Source organism: Ranitomeya variabilis, chromosome 7 (genome assembly GCF_051348905.1).
Source record: "Ranitomeya variabilis isolate aRanVar5 chromosome 7, aRanVar5.hap1, whole genome shotgun sequence".
Lineage (NCBI taxonomy): Eukaryota > Metazoa > Chordata > Amphibia > Anura > Dendrobatidae > Ranitomeya > Ranitomeya variabilis.
Genome location: NC_135238.1, coordinates 186,659,727 through 186,685,138, shown reverse-complemented (window position 1 = coordinate 186,685,138; position 25,412 = coordinate 186,659,727). Strand labels below are relative to the sequence as shown.

The 25,412-nt window shown below is 44.8% G+C and overlaps 1 protein-coding gene across 2 annotated transcripts in view; it reads right to left on the bottom strand.

The window, feature by feature from the left end:
* The window catches only part of LOC143784337 (FAST kinase domain-containing protein 1, mitochondrial-like), a 50,304-nt gene extending 25,389 nt beyond the window's left edge, over window positions 1-24,915 (bottom strand). The window contains exons 1-2 of one of the 2 annotated variants that reach the window (XM_077272518.1): window positions 24,194-24,915; window positions 12,764-12,846 (exon numbers count right to left, since the gene is read on the bottom strand). The gene's annotated coding sequence lies outside the window, so the exon portion shown is untranslated. The remainder of the gene's footprint in view (window positions 1-12,763; window positions 12,847-24,193) is intronic. The other variant, XM_077272519.1, reaches the window with a different exon arrangement.
* Between the last annotated feature and the right edge of the window lie 497 nt (window positions 24,916-25,412).

The following is a 25,412-nucleotide window of genomic DNA, read 5'->3' as shown; positions in this document are numbered from 1 at the left end:
ATGCCGATTGCCTGGAGGTGAAGTCACTGGGACCCCTACAGAATGCTAGGAAAGCACTGAGCCATTTTATTTATAGTAATCCTTGCTGGCTTTCTTCGGGTTACCATTAAAAGAAACCTGTCGCTTGATTTATGCTGCCCAAACAATAGGCAGCATTAATCAGAGCCTGGCTGCCTGATTACAGCCAGTGATATTTTTTTCAGAGATAATATACTTTAAAGATCCGGCCGTGGACCATAGCAATAGAGAAACCAAGTCCAGAAAGTCCAAGTGCCACAGCAGGTGATTGACGGGTCCCACGACTGCGAATCACCTGATGCAGTGCTGCAAAATACCAAGAAGAGTCAGACTAGTCTCACATCCAACTATGGTCCTCAGCTGAAGACCATGGCTCGGTCTGCCTATGGTGAAAGACCTGAAGAGAGAAAATACAAGAGGTGCTCCCTGTGTAACACTGTGGGCAACAGGTCAGGGCTAGTGATGAGCGAATATACTCGTTACTCGAGATTTCCCGAGCATGCTCGGGGGTCCTCCGAGTATTTTTTAGTGCTCGGAGATTTAGTTTTCCTCACCTCAGCTGAATGATTTACATCTGTTAGCCAGCATAAGTACATGTGGGGGTTGCCTGGTTGCTAGGGAATCCCCACATGTAATCAAGCTGGTTAAGAGATGTAAATCATTCAGCTGCGGCACGAAAAACTAAATCTCTGAGCACTAAAAAATACTCAGAGGACCCCTGAGCGTGCTCGAGAAATCTCGAGTAACCAGTATATTCGCTCATCACTAGTCAGGGCAAGTCAGAGGGTTGGTCGCTCATCTGAACAGGTTGTGTGCGGCACAACTATGTAAAGAGTTAGATATTATCCAATATCCGCCGTATGCAGACCAAATGGAAAGAGGACACAACAAGGAAAGGAAAGATCAGTGAGGTGGATCCCGGAACAGAGGATAAATAAAAATGTTTGCGTAGAACCTACTCCTCCCTTAAGCATACCTGAGGATTAACCTTAGTAGCAGCAGCGCCCGGGATCCACTGCACTCCTCTCTACTTTAATGGTGAAAGATCTATAACATGAAACTGTCTTCCACAACCTCACCTTTGTATAGAGTTCGGCTGTTCTTCGCCCAGTATTAAGCCTCCTACACAGCTGTTTCTGTTTCAGTCAACGACTGTATTTTAACCTTCCTATGTAAATGATGATCATTCCCCCCCCGTTTTGTATAATGGTTTATACACCCGGCTATAATCCTACATCATCCATGACTTTGTGCGAGTGTACACAGAAGAATACGTTCTTTGATGCGATTTCGAAGGATGCCGAATCCTGATTTGATTTCCTTCTTTTTCATTCTCTTTGCATTTTGTTCATTTATAATAATAAAGTATCAACACTTCTATTTATTAAAGCATTCTAACTTTGCAGTATTTCTTTCACACACGTCTAAAACTCTTAAAAATCACAACTAAATTCTCCCAGCGATTCCTACTGGCCACTGACCGCGAGCGGTCTGACGAATCAGCAAAAGGCAAAGCGCTGGAAATTTAGCTCGCGGCGCCTACGTCTAATAACGCCATTTTTGAAGTCCTTATGACATTTAATTGTATTGAATTGTTATTGTTACTAATTATTATCATTATTATTATTATTATTATTATTGTTATTAATTATTGTTACCACAGGTCCTGGACCCCGTCCTCCACCCGTTACCACAGGTCCTGGACCCCGTCCTCCACCTGTCACCAGGGCATATGCGCTTGTTACTGGCCATGATTTGTCACAGTCACCCCCAGAATCTGTGTCACACCCCACAGTCTGATGACCCTGCAAGTCACTCTCTGTCTGGGTGTCAGCTCCACGTGTTTTATCCAGCAGACCACTATCAGTCGTATTGTGGCACACTTCAGGTGACGTCAGGTCAGTTAGTTGGACAGTCGCACCTTTCCCTCTGGTCAGGCCTGCCTTCTCAACATTACTAACTGACATCCACATTATATCCACAAACACTTCAGCCTTTTCCCACAGTGCTACCAAATCTTGTCCTATTACCATAGGATACGGCAAGATCGGGTCTACAACCACCTCATGGTATGTGGAAACCTCCGCTGCGACAATGTAGATAGTGGCTACCTGGAGATATTCAGTGTCGCCAGGTGACACAGAATCTCCTGGACGGGTTCCCAGCACAGACGCTTCTCTCCCCGGGTCTATCAACCCTTGCACACACTTTCCATCCAGCCAAAAAGGACACAGTCGTGACACCTCACTGATTGCCGCCCCTTTTTTGGCTCCGCCCCCTTTCTGGGCAAGTGCTCCGCTTTTTGATACCACCCCGGTTCGAGATTCAGCCCCCCTTCGGGATTCCACCCCTTTTTGGGCCATTACCCCTATTCGGGTTACCGCCCCTTTTTGGGTCTCCGCCCCCTTTTGGGCAACCATCCCCGTTTGGGCCACCGCTCACTATTAGGGATACTCCCCTCCCTGGGATACACCCCGTGGACTCCCCCACGGCACTCAGGCCCCAGTTCACACAGTACACCCCAATGTCTCTGGGCTTGTACTGGCCTTTTAAGAGTCTGCACAAAAAGAAATTTTTATTTTTTTTTCTCTATGTCACTTTCACCAGCTCCTGCTGGTACCGCCACAGCTCCCGCTGCAGTCACACACAACCGGCACCTCCAGGTGCTGCCAACCACAAGCCACTACAGCTCCGCCTGCTGTGGAACCTCTCGCTGCAACCACGGCTACTCTCCACATGGCTCTGCACGGCTCCACCGCTGCCGCTTGTCACCTTTGTGACCCCGCCGAGTCACAGCAGACGCTTGTCAATTTCGTAACCCCGCCGAGTTACCGCTAGACGCTTGTCACCTTCGTGGCTCTGCCACAGCAATTAACTCCACGTGTGCTAGCGGGATTGTTGCCAAAATTCTCCACCAATTGTAAGGTTTCTCTCACTGAGAGTGTTGGGGGACACTCACTTGGCCGCGATATTCAAGCACACGGGCACGGGTTTATAAAACAAAGCAGTCCATGCGGTTTATTAAGCCTCATAAACCGGGTTACGCACAGTTCATAACATGAAACACAACAGGCACCAACTGGTAATATTTACTTGCAGCTTCTAACACTTCAGTGTACGGCTTTGCCTCACGGACACTAACACGCTGGTCCTCCCTTAACCAGTTCCCAAGGGAGACCACATAGTTCATAGACTTCACAAGCACTACGGCCTGTACGATACCTGACGGGAGCTCCGGCTCCACCTGCTGACTCCTCGCCAGTCCACACCTCCGGGTAAGCTGCCTTACAGGGATCACCAACTTGCCTGGCCGGCACACACTAGTCAGTCCAGACCTCACCGAAGGACTCCAGCTTCCCCAGTTCCACTGTGCACGGCTCCGGGATCCGGTCCTCCTACTAGGACCTCCCACGCCAGCAGGTGCTTTCCAGGAAGCCTCCTCCCAGGCTTCCAACACAGGAACACACCGAGCCCTCAGGAACTCCCTCAGGGATTTTGCACTTGGACCCTTCAGGTCCAAACACTGGAACCACACAGGAACATGTGACCCACACTCTGGTCACGTTATGTACCTGTAACCACACCCACAGTAATGGATCACATGGACTGGTCACGTGATCCTGACATCACTGCAGGTCAATTCTCACGGCCTCAATACAACTCCGTGCAGATTCCAAGGAGACCATGCAGCGCCCCCTACCTGTTACAGGGGTTACTGCATCACATATATCACAGAGCTTACATACATAACTGTGAAAAAGACCTTGATACTGAATTTCAGGACTGGGAGGTAGATCAAATTTACAAAAATTCGCATGGCCCATCTAGTTGTATAAGAGTACAGGAAAATTCGTATAAAATAGTCACTAGATGGTACACTACCCCAACTCTATCTCATCTTTGGTATCCTAATTCTTCACCAACCTGTTGGAGATGTACTAAAGACGTTGGTACTTTTCTGCATATGTGGTGGTCTTGTGAAATACTACAAACTTTTTGGAAAGAAGTATTAAAACATATAACTAAAATATGCAAATTACTACATCCACCCTCCCTGACACTCATTTTTTTAAACTGGAAGGGGGACAACTCGAAATATAAAAATAAATCCCTGTTGGCTTTCCTTCTATCAGCAGCTAAGCTTCTTATCCCAGTCCACTGGTTGACTAAAAGCTGCCCGAGCATTTCGGATTGGGTCAACAAAGTGGACCAGTTATACTATATAGAAGAAATTTCTGCTTTCACTTTTTTCTCACAAGAGAAATTCCACACAACATAGGTCCCCTGGAAATCTTTCAGATCTAGTGATGAGTATTTGGCTCTCATTAACAATTAGAAATCTCTTTAGAGGTTTGGATCTCTTCCTAATCCAGAAATGAACGTGTCGATGTCCCCCCTCTAAATCCCTTGCACCTATTTTACGATAAGCCGAACCCTCCCCTTCTAGTGAATCTATCACCTACCCCCTTTCTCCTCTTCTTTCTTTCTTTCTATTTACAGTATGTGTGTATTGGTTAAATGTCGCATTAATGTGGAGTTGTTTTTGGTTTCTGATCTAGCCTTCGGGAAGTCACAAGACTTCAAATCTGAACTTTCTTAATGATTGCATCTTACTGTAATCTTATGTTTATCCACATGTTTATCTACATGTTCATCACTAATGTTACATGTTATTATTGAACTAGCCTTCCCGAGATTGGGTTATATGTCATACTGATGTATCTCAAATCCACATGTTACCATTTACCTATCTGTTATTTGTGTAAAACTAATAAAAAGAAACTTAAAACAAACGAAGACTGACTTCCAAACTGTTTTGTTCACCGATGAGTGCCGCGCAACGCTCGATGGTCCAGATGGATGGAGTGGAGGATGGCTGGTTGATGGACACCCCATGAAAACACGGCTAAGGTGCCAACAAGGAGGTGGAGTAATGTTTTGGGCTGGAATCATGGGGAGAGAGATTGTCGGCCCCTTTATGATCCCTGAAGGGGTAAAGATGAACTCCATAATCTATGTGGAGTTTCTAAAACAACACTTCCTGCCATGGTTCAAGAGGAAGAACCGCAGCAAGATCATTTTCATGCATGATAATGCACCATCTCATGCTGCAAAAAACACATCTGCATCTCTGGCTGCTATGGGCATAAAAGAGGACAAACTTATGGTGTGGCCACCATCTTCCCCTGACCTCAACCCCATTGAGAACCTCTGGAGCATCATCAAAAGGAGCAGGGCTGCCACTAGAAATTTCGGGGCCCCATACTGGCAACATTTTCGGGGCCCCATTAAGACTCCGCCCAGGCTCCACCCCAGCCCCGCCTCCAACCCTCGAACTGTCTACAGCACCACCGCTGACTCTTGGAAAAACTACACTTCTCACCAATCACACATTAACAGTTCCCATCACCAGATCACACACATAGCCAGCAGATTTTGTTTTGGCCAAAAGGTTTTTTTAATCTGCCACGATGACAAGGTAGAGTCTTTTGGCCGGGCCCTACTCTACTCTAACTTATTAAACATTTGTTAAAATATGCAATACAATTTAGGTATATTTTTATTTATTTTTCAATTTTTCAAATGACCAATAATTCCACATACAAGGGACAAATAACACAACACCATGACCAGACACCACATTATCACCATAGTGACCTATAATACTATCTACAAGGAATAAATACTGCCACACCATGTGCAGACCACATATTACCACCACAGTGACCGAACAATATCGCATACAAGGGACAAATACCAAAGCAGCATGTACAGACCACATATTACCACCACATGGTGACCAACTACATACAAGGAACAAATACCAACACAACATGACCAGACCACATATTACCACCACACGGTGACCGAATAATAGCACGTACAAGGAACAAATTTTCACCACAGCATGACCAGACCACATATTACCACCAAATAGTGACCAAATAATAGCACATACAAGGAACAAATACCGCCACACCATGGCCGGACAACATATTACCACCACATTGTGACTGAATAGTACAATACTGATCATTAATAAAAAAAAAAATACTATCACCATAAGTGCTATTATACATAGGAGATCTGTACTTAGTATGCAGTGTCTGTGTACAGGTAATACAGTGGTCACCGATGCCATTATACACAGGAGCTCTATATATAGTGTCAGTGTACAGGTAATACAGGGATCACCAGTGACCTTATACACAGGAGCTCTATATATAGTGTCAGTGTACATGTAATACAGGGATCACTAGTGACATTATACACAGGAGCTCTGTATACAGTGTTTAGTGTACAGATAATATAGTGATCACCAGTGACATTATACACAGGAGCTCTGTATACAGTATATGGTGTCAGTGTATAGGTAATACAGGGATCACTAGTGACATGATACACAGGAGCTCTGTATACAGTATATAGCGTATGGTGTCAGTGTACAGGTAACATACTGACTCACCAGTGATGTCTCTAGCTGAAGTCCTTCATCTTTGCGTTTCTTTTTAGTCCAGCGCAGACCGCCATCACTTCTTTCAGCCAGGACTCGTCTCTGCATAAAATAACAGTTATCTAGAGCACCGCTTTCAGAGCACATTCCCCACTTTTTTCCTTTCTTCTACACTACCCATCTGAATACAGACATTCACCCACCATTAATATATACTGTAATTGGTTATTATGCAACCCACCATTCCAAATATAAATTATAATACGCCACTGAGCCCCTTCTAGCTATACATAGCCACTTTCCCCATTTAATATATAAATTAATTAGCACCTGTACTCTTTCTCCCAATTTATTTCCAGTCACTTTATCCTCAACGATCCCACTATGCACCTCCCGCTCTAACCCTAACTCCGATTCATTATAGTTACATGCCCCTTCTGCCTCAATTCATTGTCATGTCTTCTCTCTCTCCCACCCTCTATTCATTATCAACTGCTCTTCCCCACCCTCAAAATTCATTATTTGCTCTCCCTACCTTCAATATACCATTGGCTCTCCCCACCCCCACCTACAAATCAATTGCTGTCCACCGTCCCTCACACTCACTTGATGTGCATGCAGTCCCCATCACCCTTACTTTATCATTTGCAGCCCCCTATCATTTCATCATGTGCAGTACCCCCTCAAACACAATTCATCATCTGCAGCCCCCTATCATTTCATCATGTGCAGTGCCCCGTCAACCACACTTCATCATTTGCAGCCCCCTATCATTTCATCATGCGCAGTGCCCCCTTAAACACACTTCATCATCTGCAGCCCCCTATCATTTCATCATGTGCAGATCCCCCTCAACCACACTTCATCATCTGCAGCCCCCTATCATTTCATCTTGCGCAGTGCCCCCTTAAACACACTTCATCATCTGAAGCCCCCTATCATTTCATCATGCGCAGTGCCCCCTCAAACACACTTCATCATCTGCAGCTCCCTATCATTTCATCATGCGCAGTGCCCCCTCAACCACACTTCATCATCTGCAGGCTCACTCTCACCCACCTCACCCATTTAAAAAAACAAAAATAAAAATGTTTTTTATACTTACCTCAGTCGTTCCCGTCCGTCTAGTGTTTCCAGCAGTGAAGCAGCAGCTAGAATGTATGGGCTGCTGAGAGGACCTGACAGGAGCCCCTACATTCTAGCACATTCACTACTGAGACTGCTAGAATCAGAGGCGTAGCTAGGGTTTCAACTTAGGGGGGCGCGAAACATCTGAGTGGGCCCTTAACCAGCTAACCCTGATTACAGCTACGGTTGAGCACTTATTGTGAATATAGGGGAACCTCAGAATATGACCCTACTGTTATTGAAAATAAATCTCTATACAAAAACGAACATTGATTTTACCGCCATATTGTGATAATATGCAACTTTGATGGTCACAATACTCCGAGTGCCCCTATAACAATGATGCTTAAGTGCCCACTTAACATTTAATAATGTCCCCTAAGTTCCCCCTTGTACTGCTCCATTATACAGTATGGTGAGCTTAAAGCTTCCATATACACTGTATAATGATTCTATAACTCCCCCATACACCGTATGGTGTTCCCACTTCTCCCCTATTTACACAGTATGATGTTCCCACTGCTCCCCTATAGATAATGAGCCCAATGCTCCCCTATACACAGTATAATGCTGACAGAACTCCACTATAGAAAGTAGAATGCCCCCCAGAGCTCCCCTATTATTATTATTATTATTATTATTTATTGTTATAGCGCCATTTATTCCATGGCGCTTTACAAGTGAGGAGGGGTATACGTAATAACAAGTACAATAATCTTGAACAATACAAGTCATAACTGGTACAGTAGGAGAGAGGACCCTGCCCGCGAAGGCTCACAATCTACAAGGGATGGGTGAGAATACAGTAGGTGAGGGTAGAGCTGGTCATGCAGCGGTTTGGTCGATCGGTGGTTACTGCAGGTTGTAGGCTTGTCGTATACAGTGTAATGGGCCAACAGCTCCCATATGCACAATATGCCTTCACAGTTTCCTATACACAGTATGATGGGCCGGCAGCTGCCGTCAAACAGTATGATGTCCCTCACAGTTCTCCTGTACACAGTATGATGGGCCCACAGCTTCCTTATACACAGTATGATGGGCCCACAGCTTCCTTATACACAGTATGATGGGCCCGCAGCTCCCGTATACACAGTATGATGGGCCCACAGCTCCCTTATATGTAGTATGATGGGCCCGCAGCTCCCATATATACAGTATGATGGGCCCGCAGCTCCCTTATACACAGTATGATGGGCCCACAGCTTCCTTATACACAGTATGATGGGCCTGCAGCTCCCGTATACACAGTATGATGGGCCCACAGCTCCCTTATATGTAGTATGATGGGCCCGCAGCTCCCATATATACAGTATGATGGGCCCGCAGCTCCCTTATACACAGTATGATGGGCCCACAGCTTCCTTATACACAGTATGATGGGCCCGCAGCTCCCGTATACACAGTATGATGGGCCCGCAGCTCCCTTATATGTAGTATGATGGGCCCGCAGCTCCCATATATACAGTATGATGGGCCCGCAGCTCCCTTATACACAGTATGATGGGCCCGCAGCTCCCGTATACACAGTATGATGGGCCCGCAGCTCCCGTATACACAGTATGATGGGCCCGCAGCTCCCGTATACACAGTGTGATTGGCCCGCAGCTCCCTTATACACAGTGTGATGGGCCCACAGCTCCCGTATACACATTATGATGGGCCCGCAGCTCCCGTATACATTGTATGATGGGCCCACAGCTCCCTTATACACAGTATGATGGACCCGCAGCTCCCGTATACACAGTATGATGGACCCGCAGCTCCCGTATACACAGTATGATGGGCCCGCAGCTCCCGTATACACAGTATGATGGACCCCAGCTCCCTTATACAGAGTATGATGGGCCCGCAGCTCCCGTATACACAGTATGATTGACCCCCAGCTCCCTTATACACAGTATGATGGGCCCACAGCTCCCTTATACATAGTATGATGGGCCCGCAGCTCCCGTATACATAGTATGATGGATTCACAGCTCCCGTATACACAGTATGATGGACCCCCAGCTCCCTTATACACAGTATGATAGGGCCGCAGCTCCTGTATACACAGTATGATGGGACCACAGCTCCCTTATACACAGTGTGATGGGCCTGCAGCTCCTCTATACACAGTATGATGGGACCACAGCTCCCTTATACACAGTATGATGGGCCCGCAGCTCCCTTAAACACAGTGTGATGGGCCCGCAGCTCTCTTATACACAGTATGATGAGCCCACAGCTCCCTTATACACAGTATGATGAGCCCACAGCTTCCTTATACACAGTATGATGGGCCCGCAGCTCCCTTATACACAGTATGATGAGCCCACAGCTCCCTTATACACAGTATGATGGACTCACAGCTCCCTTATACACAGTATGATGGACCTGCTGCAGCTCCCTTATACACAGTATGATGGACCTGCAGCTCCCGTATACACAGTATGATGGACATTTACTCATCCTCCGGCGTATTCAGTATTTTGTGGCACTGCTGCAGTGCCGCTGCTCAAACTTGTGAGCGCAGCTTCTGACAGGCCAGAAGTTAGAAGCTATGTCACAAGCGCTCAATGTAAGACTATGAGGCTATGTGCACTTTGTTGCGGATTTACTGCGGATTTCCTGTGTTTTTTGTGCAGATTTCACCTGCGTTTTACCACCTGCGGAATCCTATACAGGAGCAGGTGTAAAATGCTGCGGAATCTGCAAATAGAACTGACATGCTATGGAAAATACAATGCAGCGTTTCCGCACCATGTGCACTGTGGATTTGGTTTTCCATAGGTTTAAATGGTACTGTAAACCAGATGGAAAACTGCTGCAGATCCGCAGCGGCCAATCCGCACCGTGTGCACTTAGCCTGAGAGTGAGAAAGAGGCCAGAACGAGGCTCCCACAGACTCACACTCATTAGTGACCTCTGCGCTGCTCCATGAAACACTGGCGCCTCGGACAGGCCACAAACTGCAGGAGACGGAGCCGAGCGGAGACTAAAACAGATGAAGACGCCAGAAGGTGAGTATCAGACAGGGGGCAGGGGACGCGGATTTTCAGCACCTGGAAGTGGTGCTGTAAATGTGATGCAGCTCTTGGTTACTGTATGCGGGCTCCTTATACTAACACTCATAAAATATCCAGGTGGTACGTATCAAAGGCCCCCTACCCCCCATCTCCAGCCTCCCCGTACATATACTATCATAACATTATAATATTCAGCCCCCAGTGACCTGTCCCCCTCCCCCACAATACCCCGATCGTCTCACAACCACCCCTCAGTGCCCTGTCCCACCTCACCCACCTTCAGCCCCCACAACACCCCCATGGTCTCACATTCACCCCCCAGTGCCCTGTCTCCCCTCCCCCACAACACCCCCATGGTCTCACATTCACCCCCCAGTGCCCTGTCTCCCCTCCCCCACAATACCCCCATGGGCTCACATTCACCCCCAAGTACCCTGTCCCCCCTCACTCACTTTCAGCCCCCACAATACCCCAACGGTCTCATAGTGACATACCTGAATTTAATAAACCTAAAATGTCCCATCCCCAGCACTTACTGATAACGTTTGCACTGCAGGACCAGGAAGTGTCAGTGAAATGCAGAGTGTGGGCACTAGGACCCAGCGTGCCTGAGCCAATCCCAGCGTGCACAGAGTGAGGAAAACTGCAGCCAGGAAAAGCTTCATGATCAGGTCAGAGGGGGCGAAACCATTCATTGCAGGGGGAGACTGCAGCCAGCCACTGTGCTAGTAGCCAGCGTGCAGCTTGTCAGACGGGAGCAGACGTTATACTGCTCTGCTCCTATGTGTTCTGCCTCGTCATAGAAGTGGCCCTGCCCTGGCTCCCTGCGGGCCCCTGCATGTGACAGGGCCCGGGGCGATCCCCCCTACGCTACTGGCTAGAATGGATGGGCTGTAGTCAGGACCTGCAGGGAGCCCATACATTCTAGCTACAGCCGAGCAGGAGCTGCGCAGCCGACTAGGTAAGACGGCCTGCACAGCTCCAAGACGGCTCCCGGGCCCCAGCACCGACATGTGCGCCGCAGTGCATAGTATTTTAGTGCATGATGGGGCCCGATCAGTAGAACCACAACAGTGGGGCCCCAGATCTGCGGGCCCCTCTGTGTACTGCTGCTGACCGGGCCCCATACAGCAGTAATGGCTGTCATGCCCTGATGGCGGCCCTGAAAAGGAGTGTCTATGATGGCGGGAGGCAGTTCACATCTAAGCAACAGCTCTGGGAGGGTATTCTGTCCACATGCAAAACAAATGAAGCAGAAACCATCCAAAAACTGACAAATTCAATGGACGAGAGAGTTCAGAAGCTTTTTTCGAACAAGGAGTCCTATGTGCAAATGTAACATCACCTAGAATAAAGTTTTCACTTGAAAACTGTTTGATTTCATTTTGTAATAAGCTGATAATGCTTATAACTTCACAATTGACCTTTTTTTGTTCAAAATAAAAAAAAGAGGTTGAAAACTCTGCTGTGCATAATAATTTGGAACATGCATTTTGAGTGTTTATTTTTTTTTTAAAAGATACTGTTTTCATAGGCAGTTTTTTCCAAAACATTGCAATTATACTAGAATAGTAGATGACTGGAAAATAACAATGACTGCAATTCAGATAGGTAATTTAGAGAAAATATGAGGAAATATTATTTGCATAATAATTTGGAACACAGTGTATATATAGACTGTATATATGTTATAAGGAATATTTGAGGCCATGGAACCATTCTATGTCCATTTTGCAAGCCGTCGAGAAAATTTCGCCATACGGATGCCACACGGATGGCACACGGATAATTGTAGGAGAAAAAATTGCATCCTCGCATTGAATACGGATCACTGTTCAGGAAATTTTCTGCTTATCTCGGCCATCAAAAACGGACTGTATTTTTATATGTTGTGTGTGACTCCGGCCTAACTCCCAAACTGATTGCATTGTTTACTGACAAGGTATAAAACATTTTGAAAACACACCTAATACATTATTAACGACATTTTACCATGTTTATTTTCACACATGGAAATAAGTGATTTTTCCTTTTCGCTTCTGAACTATACAGAGTTCTGATATTTTATTTCAGATTATGTGCAGAACTTGAACTTGATTCATTTGACTACTTGTGGTTCAAGGTAAGCTGATTCTGTGAATAATTAATGTCTTACTGGATGTAGTTGACAACATTCTGGCCATGAAGTACATTTTGATGATAGTTCTAGCAAGTTACTGGTGAAACTCTTCCAAGGTTCTGTTAACATACAAAAATAAGCGATTTACGTGAATAACTTCTGAACTACACATAGAGTTGATAATTTTTTTGGCAAATATTGTTCAGGACATTGAGCTGGTCATTTTGAGTACTAGTGGTCTAGAGTACCTGTTTTCAAATTGAACTTACGTATGATTGAGTGTGTTTGATTATGCGCGACATAAGCGATTTACGTGAATAACTTCTGAACTACACAGAGTTGATAATTTTTTTGGTAAATATTATTCAGGACATTGATATGTTCATTTTTAATACTAGTGGTCAAGGGTACCTGTTTTCAAATTGAATTTACGTACGATTGAGTGCGTTTGATTATGTGCGGCATAAGCTATTTACGTGAATAACCCAGGACCACAAGTAGTCAAAATAAACATCTCAAAGTCCTGATCAAAATTTTACCCAAACAATATCCACTCTATGTATAATTAACCATACATGAAAATCGAATAGCTAACTAATAACAAATAGCTAACTGCCATATATGAAAATCGAATAGCTAACTAATAACTAATAGCTAACTGCCATACATGAAAATCGAATAGCTAATAACTAATAGCTAACTGCAGACTAACTTGAGTCCGGTGAGTCCAGGCTGGAACTTCAGACTTAAATAAGTTGTCCACTACAATAATTTTTTTTTTTTCATAAATCTTGCAATTATGTGCTACTGAAAACATCCACTGTCTTTATTTTAGCAATATTACCTTTTATCATGCTGTAGCAGCACATCTTCAGTGCTGGATCTAGCTCTCATGGGGTTAATCGACAACCTCCTTTCTCCTGAGTTATTGTGCTCTAATACTACAAGTTCCATGATGCATTGCACTGCCACTAAGCAGGAACCTCCTCTAGCTTCAAAAAGATTTGTGATGTCATTTCTGTCCAACCTCCTCTTTTACATTTGTCCAACGCACACTCCATTACACACAGATGTCTCTCTCTAACATCATGTCCTCCCTCTATCTGAAACTGAACCTGTCAAAAACTGAACTCCTCGTGTTCTCTCCCTCTACTAACCTACCTTTGCCTGACATTGCCATCTCCGTGTGCGGTTCCACCATTACTCCAAAGCAACATGCCCGCTGCCTTGGGGTCATCCTTGATTCCGAGCTTTCATTCATCCCCCACATCCGATCACTGGCTCGCTCTTCCTATCTGCATCTCAAAAACATTTCTAGAATTCGCCCTTTTTTTACTTTCGACTCTGCAAAAACTCTTATTGTCTCACTTATTCATTCTCGTCTGGACTATTGTAAATCTCTACTAATCGGCCTCCCTCTTACCAAACTCTCCCCGCTCCAATCTGTCCTGAATGCTGCTGCCAGGATCATATGCCTCACCAACCATTACACCGATGCCTCTACCTTGTGCCAGTCATTACACTGGCTACCCATCCACTAAAGAATCCAGTACAAAACTACTACCCTCATCCACAAAGCACTCCATGGCTCAGCACCACCCTACATCTCCTCTCTGGTCTCAGTCTACCACCCTACCCGTGCCCTCCGCTCCGCTAATGACCTCAGGTTAGCATCCTCAATAATCAGAACCTCCCATTCCCGTCTCCAAGACTTTACACGTGCTGCGCCAATTCTTTGGAATGCACTACCCAGGTTAATACGATTAATCCCCAATCCCCACAGTTTTAAGCGTGCCCTAAAAACGCATTTGTTCAGACTGGCCTACCGCCTCAACGCATTAACCTAACTATCCCTGTGTGGCCTAAAAAAAATAAAAAAATAAATAAAAATAAACATTATCAGGTTCCTCTCATCATGTTCTCATACACTTTATGCAGTTAATAGCCCTCTGTGTCTGTACTGCTACATACTTAGGCAGTTAACTGGTTCATGCAGCTTTACATGAACACCCGAGCCTTACACTATGGCTGGTCCGAACAACTAAAGCAATTGTTACCATCCACCTCTCGTGTCTCCCCTTTTCCTCATAGTTTGTAAGCTTGCGAGCAGGGCCCTCATTCCTCCTGGTATCTGTTTTGAACTGTGATTTCTGTTATGCTGTAATGTCTATTGTCTGTACAAGTCCCCTCTATAAGTTGTAAAGCGCTGCGGAATATGTTGGCGCTATATAAATAAAAATTATTATTATAGATAGATAGATAGATAGATAGATACAGAGATATAGGATGGATAGATAGATACATACAGATATATCTATATATCTATGTCTATTTCCATAGATATGTCCATATCCATGTTTCTAAACCCCCTTCACCCCTGGAGCTTTTTTCGTTTATCTCTCCCCTTCTTTCCAGAGCCATAATGTTTCCATCAATATGGCCATGTGAGGGCTTATCTTTTGCGGGACAAGTTCTACTTTTGAACGACACCATTGGTTTTACCATGTCGTGTAACAGAAAATGTGAAAAAAAAGTCAAAGTGCGATGAAATTGCAAAAAAAGTGCAATCCCACACTTATTTTTTGCTTGGCTTTTTTGCTAGGTTCACTAAATGCTAAGGCTGTGCACACGTTGCGGATTTGATTGCAGATCCGCAGGGTTTTTTGCTGCCCAGAGTTGCATCAAATCCGCAGTGTAGTGCTCAACCAATGTAAGTCTATGGGAGCAGCAGACTTGTTGTGCACATGCTGCGGAAAAAGACACACCGAAACGCAGCTTTTTTTTTTCAGCAGCATATCACTTCTTTTTTTGCCAAACTGCAGCGTTTCTGTACCCATAGACTTTCATTGAGTCGGGCACATCTGCAGCAAAACCGCAGATGTAAAACAGAGCTGCAGTTTAGATGCGGATGTGGGTCCGAGAAACGCTGCAGTTCGGGAGGAGGGAAGTGTGTGGGCGGTGATGGTGTGCGTGTATGTGTGTGCGGACGGGGTCTGCGGGACTGTTCGGGTGTGTGCGGGACTGTTCGGGTGTGTGCGGGGCTGTGCGGGGGGTCTTTTGGGGTGTGTGCAGGCATCATCTGATGGGACTACAAGTACGCAGCATCCAATTTGCAGCTAATTTGGATGTAATCTGGACAGTGGACACGCACCCTACACTATCCATACATCTATCAATAGATATATCTATCCAGATATATCTATAGATAGATATAGGAATAGATAGATGTATGCATCTATAGATCTATCTATATGTAGCTCTGTCTATCCATTTCATCTATCATCTATATGTCTATCTATCTGTGTGTAATTGAGTGTGGGTTGGACAAATGTAAAAGAGGAGGTTGGACAATAATGACATCACAAATCTTTTTTTTGTTCAATAATACATCTTTATTTAGCTTTCAAAAATGCATACAAAAACGCACAAAAAACACGCAAAAACCGCACCAAAAAAAATTAAAAAATGCATCAAAAGCGCGAAAAAACTCCACAAAAAACTGCATCAAAACTGCAGCAAAAACTGCATCAAAACCGCACCAACAACAGCATCAAAACTGCACCAAAAACTGTATCAAAACCCCACCAACAACAGCATCAAAACCGCACCAAAAACTGCATCAAAACCGCATCAAAACCGCACCAAAAACTGCATCAAAACCGCACCAAAAACGGCATCATAAGGGTATGTGCACACGCTGCGGATTTTGCTGCGGAACCGCAGCGTTTCCGCAGCTGTGGGTCCGCAGTGGTTTCCCATGAGTTTACAGTACAATATAAACCTATGGGAAATGAATTCCGCAGTGTACATGCTGCGGAAAAAACGAGCGGAAACGCATCGGTTTATATTCCGCAGCATGTCATTTCTTTGTGCGGATTGCGCTGCGGGTTTAAACCTGCTCCAATAGAAAACTGCAGGTGTAAATCCGCAGCGGAAACCGCTATAGAAACCGCGATAAATCCGCAGTAATAACCACAGCGGTTTTGCACTGCGGATTTATCAAATCCGCTGCAGAAAATTCCGCAGCGGAATCCGCAGCGTGGGCACATGGCCTAAACGCACAAAAAACTGCTTCAAAACCGCACCAAAAACTGCATCAAAACCACACCAAATACTGCATCAAAACCGCACCAAATACTGCATCAAAAGTTCGCCAAAAACTGCATAAAAAAGCATCAAAAACCTGAATCAAAACCACGCAAAAAAGCACCAAATACTGCAGCAAAAACTGAATCAAAACCGCGCAAAAACCGCACCAAAAACTGCATCAAAACTGCTCCAAATATTGCATCAAAAATGCATCAAACCCTCACCAAGAACTGTATCAAAAACTGCAGCAAAACGGCACCAAAAACAGCATCAAAACTGCACCAACAACAGCATCAAAACCGCACCAAATACTGCATCATAACCGCACCAAAAACTGCATCAAAACAGCACCAAATACTGCATCAAAACCACACCAAATACTGCATCAAAACTGCACCAAAAACTGAATCAAAACCGCACCAAAAACAGCATCAAAACCGCACCAAAAACTGCATCAAAACCGCACCAAAAACTGCATCATAACCGCACCAAAAACTGCATCAAAACTGAATCAAAAACTGCATCAAAACTTCACCAAAAACTGCATAAAAAAGCATCAAAAACCTGAATCAAAACCACGCAAAAAACCGCACCAAATACTGCAGCAAAAACTGAATCAAAACCACGCAAAAACCGCACCAAGAACTGCATCAAAACCACACAAAAAACCCGCATGAAAACCACGCAAAAAATATGAAAAAAACGTGAAAAAAATGCATAAAAAACGCAGCTGCGTTTTCAGCAAGGAGATGCAGATTTTGTGCAGAAAATTCTGCACCCAAATCTGCAACGTGTGCACACAGCATAAAATTGACCTGCCATTATGATTTTCCAGGTCATTACGAGTTCATAGACACCAAACACGTGTAGATTATTTTTTATCTAAGTGGTAAAAAAAAATTCAAAACTTTGCTAAAAAGAAATAAAATAATTGCGCCGTTTTCCGATACCCGTAGCGTCTATATTTTCTGAGATATTGGGTCGGGTGAGGGCTAATTTTTTGCTCGCCGAGCTGACGTTTTTAATGATACCACTTTTGTGCAGATACGTTCTTTTGATTGCCCATTATTGCATTTTGATGCAATGTCACGGCGACCAAAAAAACATAATTTTTTTTGTTGTAATGAAAACAACTGACATGTTGCTCACCGCCGAAGCCCACCTCAAAGCGTGGGGATAATGCCAGCTGATGTACTATTCCGTCAGCTGGCAGAAAGGGGTTAATGGACAATATGTTTCAGTAAAAAAAAAACGAAGAAAAAAAAATATGGCGTGGGCTCCCGCGAAATTTTCTGCGCCAGAGGGGGAAAGCCGACAGCCGAGGGCCAATATTTGTAGCCTGCTATGAATATCAGCCCGCAGCTGTCTGCGTAGCCTTTACTGGCTATTAAAATAGGGGGACCCCCCAAAAAAATGACGTGGGGTCCCCCTATATTTCATAGCCAGAAAGGCTACGCAGACAGCTGCGGGCTGATATTCATAGCCTAGAGAGGGGCCATGGATATTGGCCCTCCCCCCAGCTACAAATACCAGTCCGCAGCCGCCCCAAAAATGGCGCATCTGTAAGATGCGCCAATTCCGGCACTTAGCCCCTATCTTCCCACTCCGGTGTAGCGGTGGGATATGGGGTAATAAGGGGTTAATGTCACCTTGCTATTGTAAGGTGACATTAAGCCGGGTTAATAACGGAGAGGCGTCAATAAGACGCCTATCCGTTATTAATCCAATAGTATTAAAGGATTAATAAAACACACACACATTAGGGAAAAAGTATTTTAACCCCTTCACCCCCAGAGCTTTTTCCGTTTTTTCGTTTTTGTTTTTCGCTCCCCTACTTCCCAGAACCATAACTTTTTTATTTTTCAGTCAATATGGCCATATGAGGGCTTATTTTTTGCGGGACGAGATGTACTTTTGAACGATACCATTGGTTTTACCATGCCATGTAACAGAAAATGGGAAAAAAATTCCAAGTGTGATGAAATTGCAAAAAAAAGTGCAATCTCAGACTTGTTTTTCGTTTGGCTTTTTTGCTAGGTTCACTAAATGCTAAAACTAACCTGCCATTATGATTCTCCAGGTCATTACGAGTTCATAGACACCTAACATGTCTAGTTTATGTTTTATCTAAGTGGTGGATAAAAATTCCAAAGTTTGCAAAAAAAAAAAGTGTGCGATTTTCCGATACCCGTAGCGTCTCCAATTTTCGTGATCTGGGGTCAGGTGAGCGCTTCTTTTTTGCATGCCAAGCTGTCATTTTTAATGATACCATTTTGGTGTAGATACGTTCTTTGATCGCCCGTTATTGCACTTTAATGCAATGTCGCGGCGACCAAAAAACCGTAATTTTGGCGTTTTGATTTTTTTTCTCGCTACGCCATTTAGTGGTCAGGTTAATCCTTTGTTTTTATTGATAGATCGGGCGATTCTGAACGCGGTGATACCAAATATGTGTAGGTTTGATTTTTTTTTAATTGTTTTATTTTGATTGGGGCGAAAGGGGGGTGATTTAAACTTTTATATATTTTTTATATTTTTAAACACTTTTTTTTTTTTTTTTGGCATGCTTCAATAGCCTCCATAGGAGGCTAAAAGCATGCACTACACGATCGGCTCTGCTACATAGAGGTGAAGTACAGATCACCTCTATGTAGTAGAAATGGTGGTGTACTTTGAGCGCCGACCACAGGGTGGCGCTCAAAGCAATCGGCCATCAACAACCATAGAGGTCTCAAGGAGACCTCTGGTTGTTATGGCAATGCACCGCTGACCCTTGATCATGTGACGGGGGTCAGCGGTGTGAGCACTTCCGGCCGTGCAGCCGGGAGTGCTAGTTAAATGCCGCTGTCAGCGCTTGACGGCGGCATTTAACTAGTTAATGGGGGCGGGCGGATCGCGATTCCGCTCGCGCTCATTGCGCACACACGTCAGCTGTACAAAACAGCTGACATATTGCGGCTTTAAGGTGGGCTCACCGCCGGAGCCCACCTTAAAGCAGGGGATCTGCCAGCTAACGTACTATTCCGTCAGCTGGCAGAAAGGGGTTAATATTCTTCATTTAAGCATACTTACCATACTTCGGCGCCTGCAAAAAATGTAAAATAATAAACCGTATACTACCTGTCCACCGTAGTCCAATTAATAACGAGTGTCCCATGACGATCTCCCCTATAGAACAGTGACATCGGGTGATGTCACTGCTCTATAGGACCCTATGTGACACACTGACAGGAGACAATGGCTCCTGCAGTGCATCACTGAGAGGTTACTATAGTTCACTGGTCTCACTTTATGGCAAAAAGCTGCGTGGGAACTTTCTCACACAGCAATACCAAAAGTGAGACTAGGGACTATTTTCTCACAGGGGCGTAGGAATACATTGTGGGGAAAACATTGTGGAAGGATACCTTCCATCATTGTATTCCTGGAGCCCCTGGAGAGCGGTCGCATCAGCTGATGCTCCTGCTCTCCACGGGAGATCGGCGAGGGACACTCGTTTTAATTGGATTTCTGCGGATCAGGGAGTATAGTGTTTGTTTATTATTTTAATATTTTTTACAGGTAACACTGGCTTCGAGGAACAAAGTGACAAGTGATAGTGAGTATGTACTCTATGTTTTATGTGCTGTACGTCTGTATGTATGTTGTATGTATGTACTGTATGTATGTACTGTATGTGGCATGTTGCATGTCGTATGTTGCATGTCGTCGCATGTTGCATGTTTCATGTCACATGTTGCATGTCGTCACATGTTGCATGTTCTCGCATGTTGCATGTTGTCGCATGGTGCATGTCGCATATCACATGTCTCATGTTGCATGTTGTCGCATGTCACATGTTGTCACATGTCGCATGCCCTCGCATGTTGTATGTCGCATTTCGTTGCATGTCACATGTTGCATGTTGTTGCATGCCGTCGCATGTTGCATGTTGTCGCATGTTGCATGTCGTTGCATGTCGTCACATGTCACATGTTGCATGTCATTGCATGTCGTCGTATGTTGTCGAATGTTGCATGTCGCCGCATGTCACCGCATGTCACATGTCGCATGTCGTCGCATGTCGTCGCATGTTGCATGTCGTCGAATGCTGCATGTCGTCGAATGCTGCATGTCGTCGCATGTTGCATGTCACATGTTGTCATATGTCGCATGCTGCCACATGTTGCATTTCGCATGTCATCTCATGTCACATGTCGCATGTTGTCACATGTTGCATGTTGACGCATGTCACATGTCGTTGCATGTCACATGCCGTCACATGTTGTTGCATGTTGCATGTGGCATGTTGCATGTCGTCGCATGTTGCATGTAACATTTTGCATGTCATATGTCGCATTCCCTCTCATGTCGCCACATGTTGCATGTCACATGGTGTATGTTGTATGTCTGTATGTACTGTGTCTGCATGTTGTATGTACTGTATGTCTGTATGTATGTACGTGTGTGTGTGTGTGTGTGTGTGTTGGTTTTTTTTACATTCAACACATTAGCTGGATGATGGGACTACTACTGTCCCATCATTGGCTAATGTGTCACTCACTGTCACTGTAGCAGGCATCGTCCGATAGGACTTGTAGTCCCATCGGACGACGCCTGCACACAGAGACACACACAGCAATGACGCCTGCAGCAGACCCCAGCACGGCCAGCGGACCCACCGCACCGCCCGGCGTAGCCCCACAGCACATCCCGGCGCCGACACATGCCGGCGCAGGCACCGGCAGATGCCGGCACCACGGCACATCTCGGCGCCGACACATCCCGGCGCAGGCACCGGCACATGCCGGCACCACAGCACATCCAAGCATCACGGCACATCCAAGCATCACGGCACATCCCGACGCGGCACAATGGCAAATCCAGGCACAGCACCACGGCACATCCCGCAGACTCCTCTGCGCCCACCCATCCCAGAACACAGCGTTCACATCCCTACCTACTACCTAGCCCTCTGCTGGATGTCCTCATATGAACTCGAGCGTGGGAACTTTTCACAGGCTCCAGTTCATGAGGACATCCAGCAGAGGGCGCATCACCGCAACTCAAGGTAACTACAGGTCACCCTGCTTTCCATTCATTCCCCTGGTTTTTACAGGCAGGTGCAGCTGCATTAACAGGCTTCTGCTTGTAAAATTAGTTAACCCTTTCAGATGGATTTGCAACGTGGGACAGAACGACAGAAGGTATGGAATATTGTTGTTTGTTTTTTTTTTACTTTGTTTCAGGTGACAAGGGTCTTCAGGTGGATTAAGAGTCTAATAAAATATTACAACAACATCTGTCTTTATTTCATTAAAATACTTTGTAATAATGTGTGTTTTCTTAACCATTTCATACTATTGGATTAATAATGGATAGGTGTCATAATTGACGCCTCTCCGTTATTAATCTGGCTTAATGTCACCTTACAATAGCAAGGTGACATTAACCCTTCATTACCCCATATCCCACCGCTACACGGGAGTGGGAAGAGAGTGGCCAAGTGCCAGAATAGGCGCATCTTCCAGATGTGCCTTTTCTGGGGTGGCTGGGGGCAGATGTTTTTAGCCGGGGGGGGGGGCCAATAACCATGGACCCTCTCCAGGCTATTAATATCTGCCCTCAGTCACTGGCTTTACCACTCTGGTGGAGAAAATTGTGCGGGAGCCCACGCCAATTTTTTCCGTGATTTAACCCTTTAATTTAATAGCTAGAGGGCCCAAATTTTGCACATACACACTACTAACATTATTAGTGTGGAATATGCAAAAAAAAAAGGGATATGAGATGGTTTACTGTATGTAAACCATGTCTCATATCCTGTCGGGTTTGGGAAGGAGATAGCAAAAGCCGGCAATTGAATTGCCGGCTTTTCTCTATAACACCGCTGCGTATTTCTTGCAAGTCACACTGCTGGTTCGTGAGTAATCCATATTTTTCTCGCCCCCATAGACTTTCATTGGCGATTTTTTTGCGCAATACGGTGACAAACGCAGCATGCTGCGATTTTCTACGGCCGTATAATACAGATCCGTAAAATACGGCTGATAGGAGCTGGGCCATAGAGAATCATTGGGCCGTGTGTAATGCGTATTTTACGGACGTATTTTCTTGCGCTCATACGTCCGTAAAACTCGCTAGTGTGACGCCGGCCTAACTGTCCTAAAACCTCTGCCAAACCCGTCACATTTTTGCCCTATGTAATACATTTGTGGTCTTCCCTAGAAATATTAGACACTTTCCCATTCATCTATAAATTAGCTTAATAAACTTGGAACTAAATTAATTAATACAATTGATAATTATCAACGGCTCATTCACACGTTATATTTTCTTATACTAGTGATGATGATATTTTTATTTCTATAGCGCCAACATTTTCTGACCACTTTACAATTAAGCAGGGACATGAACAGACAATAAATATATCACAAAGTGACACAGATCCGCAGGTACAGGAGGAGTGAGGGTCCTGCTCGCAAGCTACAATCTATAAGGAAATAGGGTGGGATGTGCTATCCGTGCTTTTCACAGATAACACTTGTGCCTAAAATAGTGAATGGGGCAGTTCACATGTCCGGGATTGTTTATAGTCCATACAAAATCATGGAGATATGTTCCATACTGATCCAAACGTCAGAACAAAATTGTCAATGCAAGTCTATGGGTCTGTGTAAAAATCGAACAGAACTGTCATCTTAGTGATGTCCGAGTCCGATCTAAACGTCAGATCAAAATACACATATAGCTCAGCCGTGAGACCACCATCGATCCTGGTCAAGTATCCAACATCTTTGGCTGTGAGGCTATGTGCACACGTCAGGATTTCTTGCAGAAATTTCCTGACCAAAACCGGACATTTTCTGCAAGAAATCCTGTGCGTTTTTTCATGTTTTTCTCGCATTTTTTGTGTGGATTTTTTTGCAGATTTTTCCGGGGGTTCCAAATGCAATAATATGGTGGGAAATCCGCAAAAAATCAGCAAAATTAATGAACATGCTGCGTTTTTTACCGCGATGCATTTTTTTCGCGGGAAAAAAAAGTGACATATGCACAAAAATTGCGGAATGCATTCTAAATGATGGGATGCATATGTATGCGTTTTTATAGCGAAAAACGCAAAAAATCCGGAAAGTGTGTACATACCCTGAAACAACCCCATATGATCAGGTTTCCTCTACCAAAACTTGACAGTTCCTTCAATGATTGCAGCCATTGGCCCCGTTTTCCCTTGTTTCTTCCAGACCCATTTGCACCCATCAGAGACTAGTCTGTTGCCTTTCATCTCATCGCTCCAAATCACCCATCTTCAATCTTATACTGTCCATTTGTCATACGTTTTTGCAAACTCAAGCCAACGCTTCTCATCACAATAGTGAAGTTGAAGTCTCTCACCTTATTTGCAGCTTCCAGACTTGTGTAACGTCTGCAGGACAATTGATTGATTTTTGTATGGTTATCCTGAGGAAGGAGTCGGTGGAATCTGAAACGCATCAACAATAAACAATACATTTGTGTATAAGACAGCCAAGATGATTGTCTATAAAATGATGGGAGTCTCACGTTGGAAGCAGTAGTGGATGGTGAGATATGGAGCCTGAAAGTCAAAAGGTCAAAACATTGTTACTCTTTTGCTCGTCAGTGTGTTTGTCTTAGGGTATGTGTCCACGGGCCGTTTTACATCCGGAATAGCAGCGGATTGAACGCTGAGCAGAGCCGCAGCATTCAATCTGCCGCGTCCAGATGTTACAGCATAGTGGAGGGGATTTTATGAAATCCCGTCTCCACTATGCGTGCTAATACGCACCCGGCGGCCCTGCGATTCCGGACATGCGCCGCGTCTTTTTAGATCGCAGCATGTCCGTTTACCTTGCTGCGCCGCTGCAAGGTAAATCACAGGGCCCTATGTGTGGGGTGCGATGATGCCGGATGTGTGCAATGAACACATCCGGCATCATCGTGTCTCCAGAAGGGGGCGGGGCTTAGGGCAGAGCGAGTTTTCCGCTCCGTCCAAAGCGCCGGCCATCCTGAACGTGGACACGCACCCTTAGGATCTTCTTGTGTTTTTAGGGGGTTGATTTGTGGTCTGTTTATTTTATACTTATTATTGGTAATTTTTTAAATATATTTATTTGTGTTAATAATTTTTGATATATTATATTACTACTATATTTTTAATACAGATTGTTATATGGAAAAAAATACATTGAAGAAAAAAAACCTGATATAAACAATAGGTCATTTTCTCATGAGGCCTTCAGCGTAACCTCATTATAATGTGATATTTGCAGGTGATTCATGTTTCGTCCTGAAGGTTTAGAGCTGGAGTGGCCTCTGCTGGTAACACCTAGTACTGCACAACAGATGGAAGCATTTTATTGGTTTCGCCAGTAGGTGTCAGTAGCGCTCAGTGTAACGGCATCACAGAGAGATAAGGAGACGTAATATCAGAATCTGGGGAGATAGTGAGAAAGTACAGGAGGAATATATATATATATATGCTGAGGATAAGATGAAGGAGAGAGGGCACTCACCGGTCTTCTATAAAATCACTTCTTTATTATAAACTTGACATCCAGAGTAAAGGCAGCGGCCGGGGGAGAGAGAAGGAGCA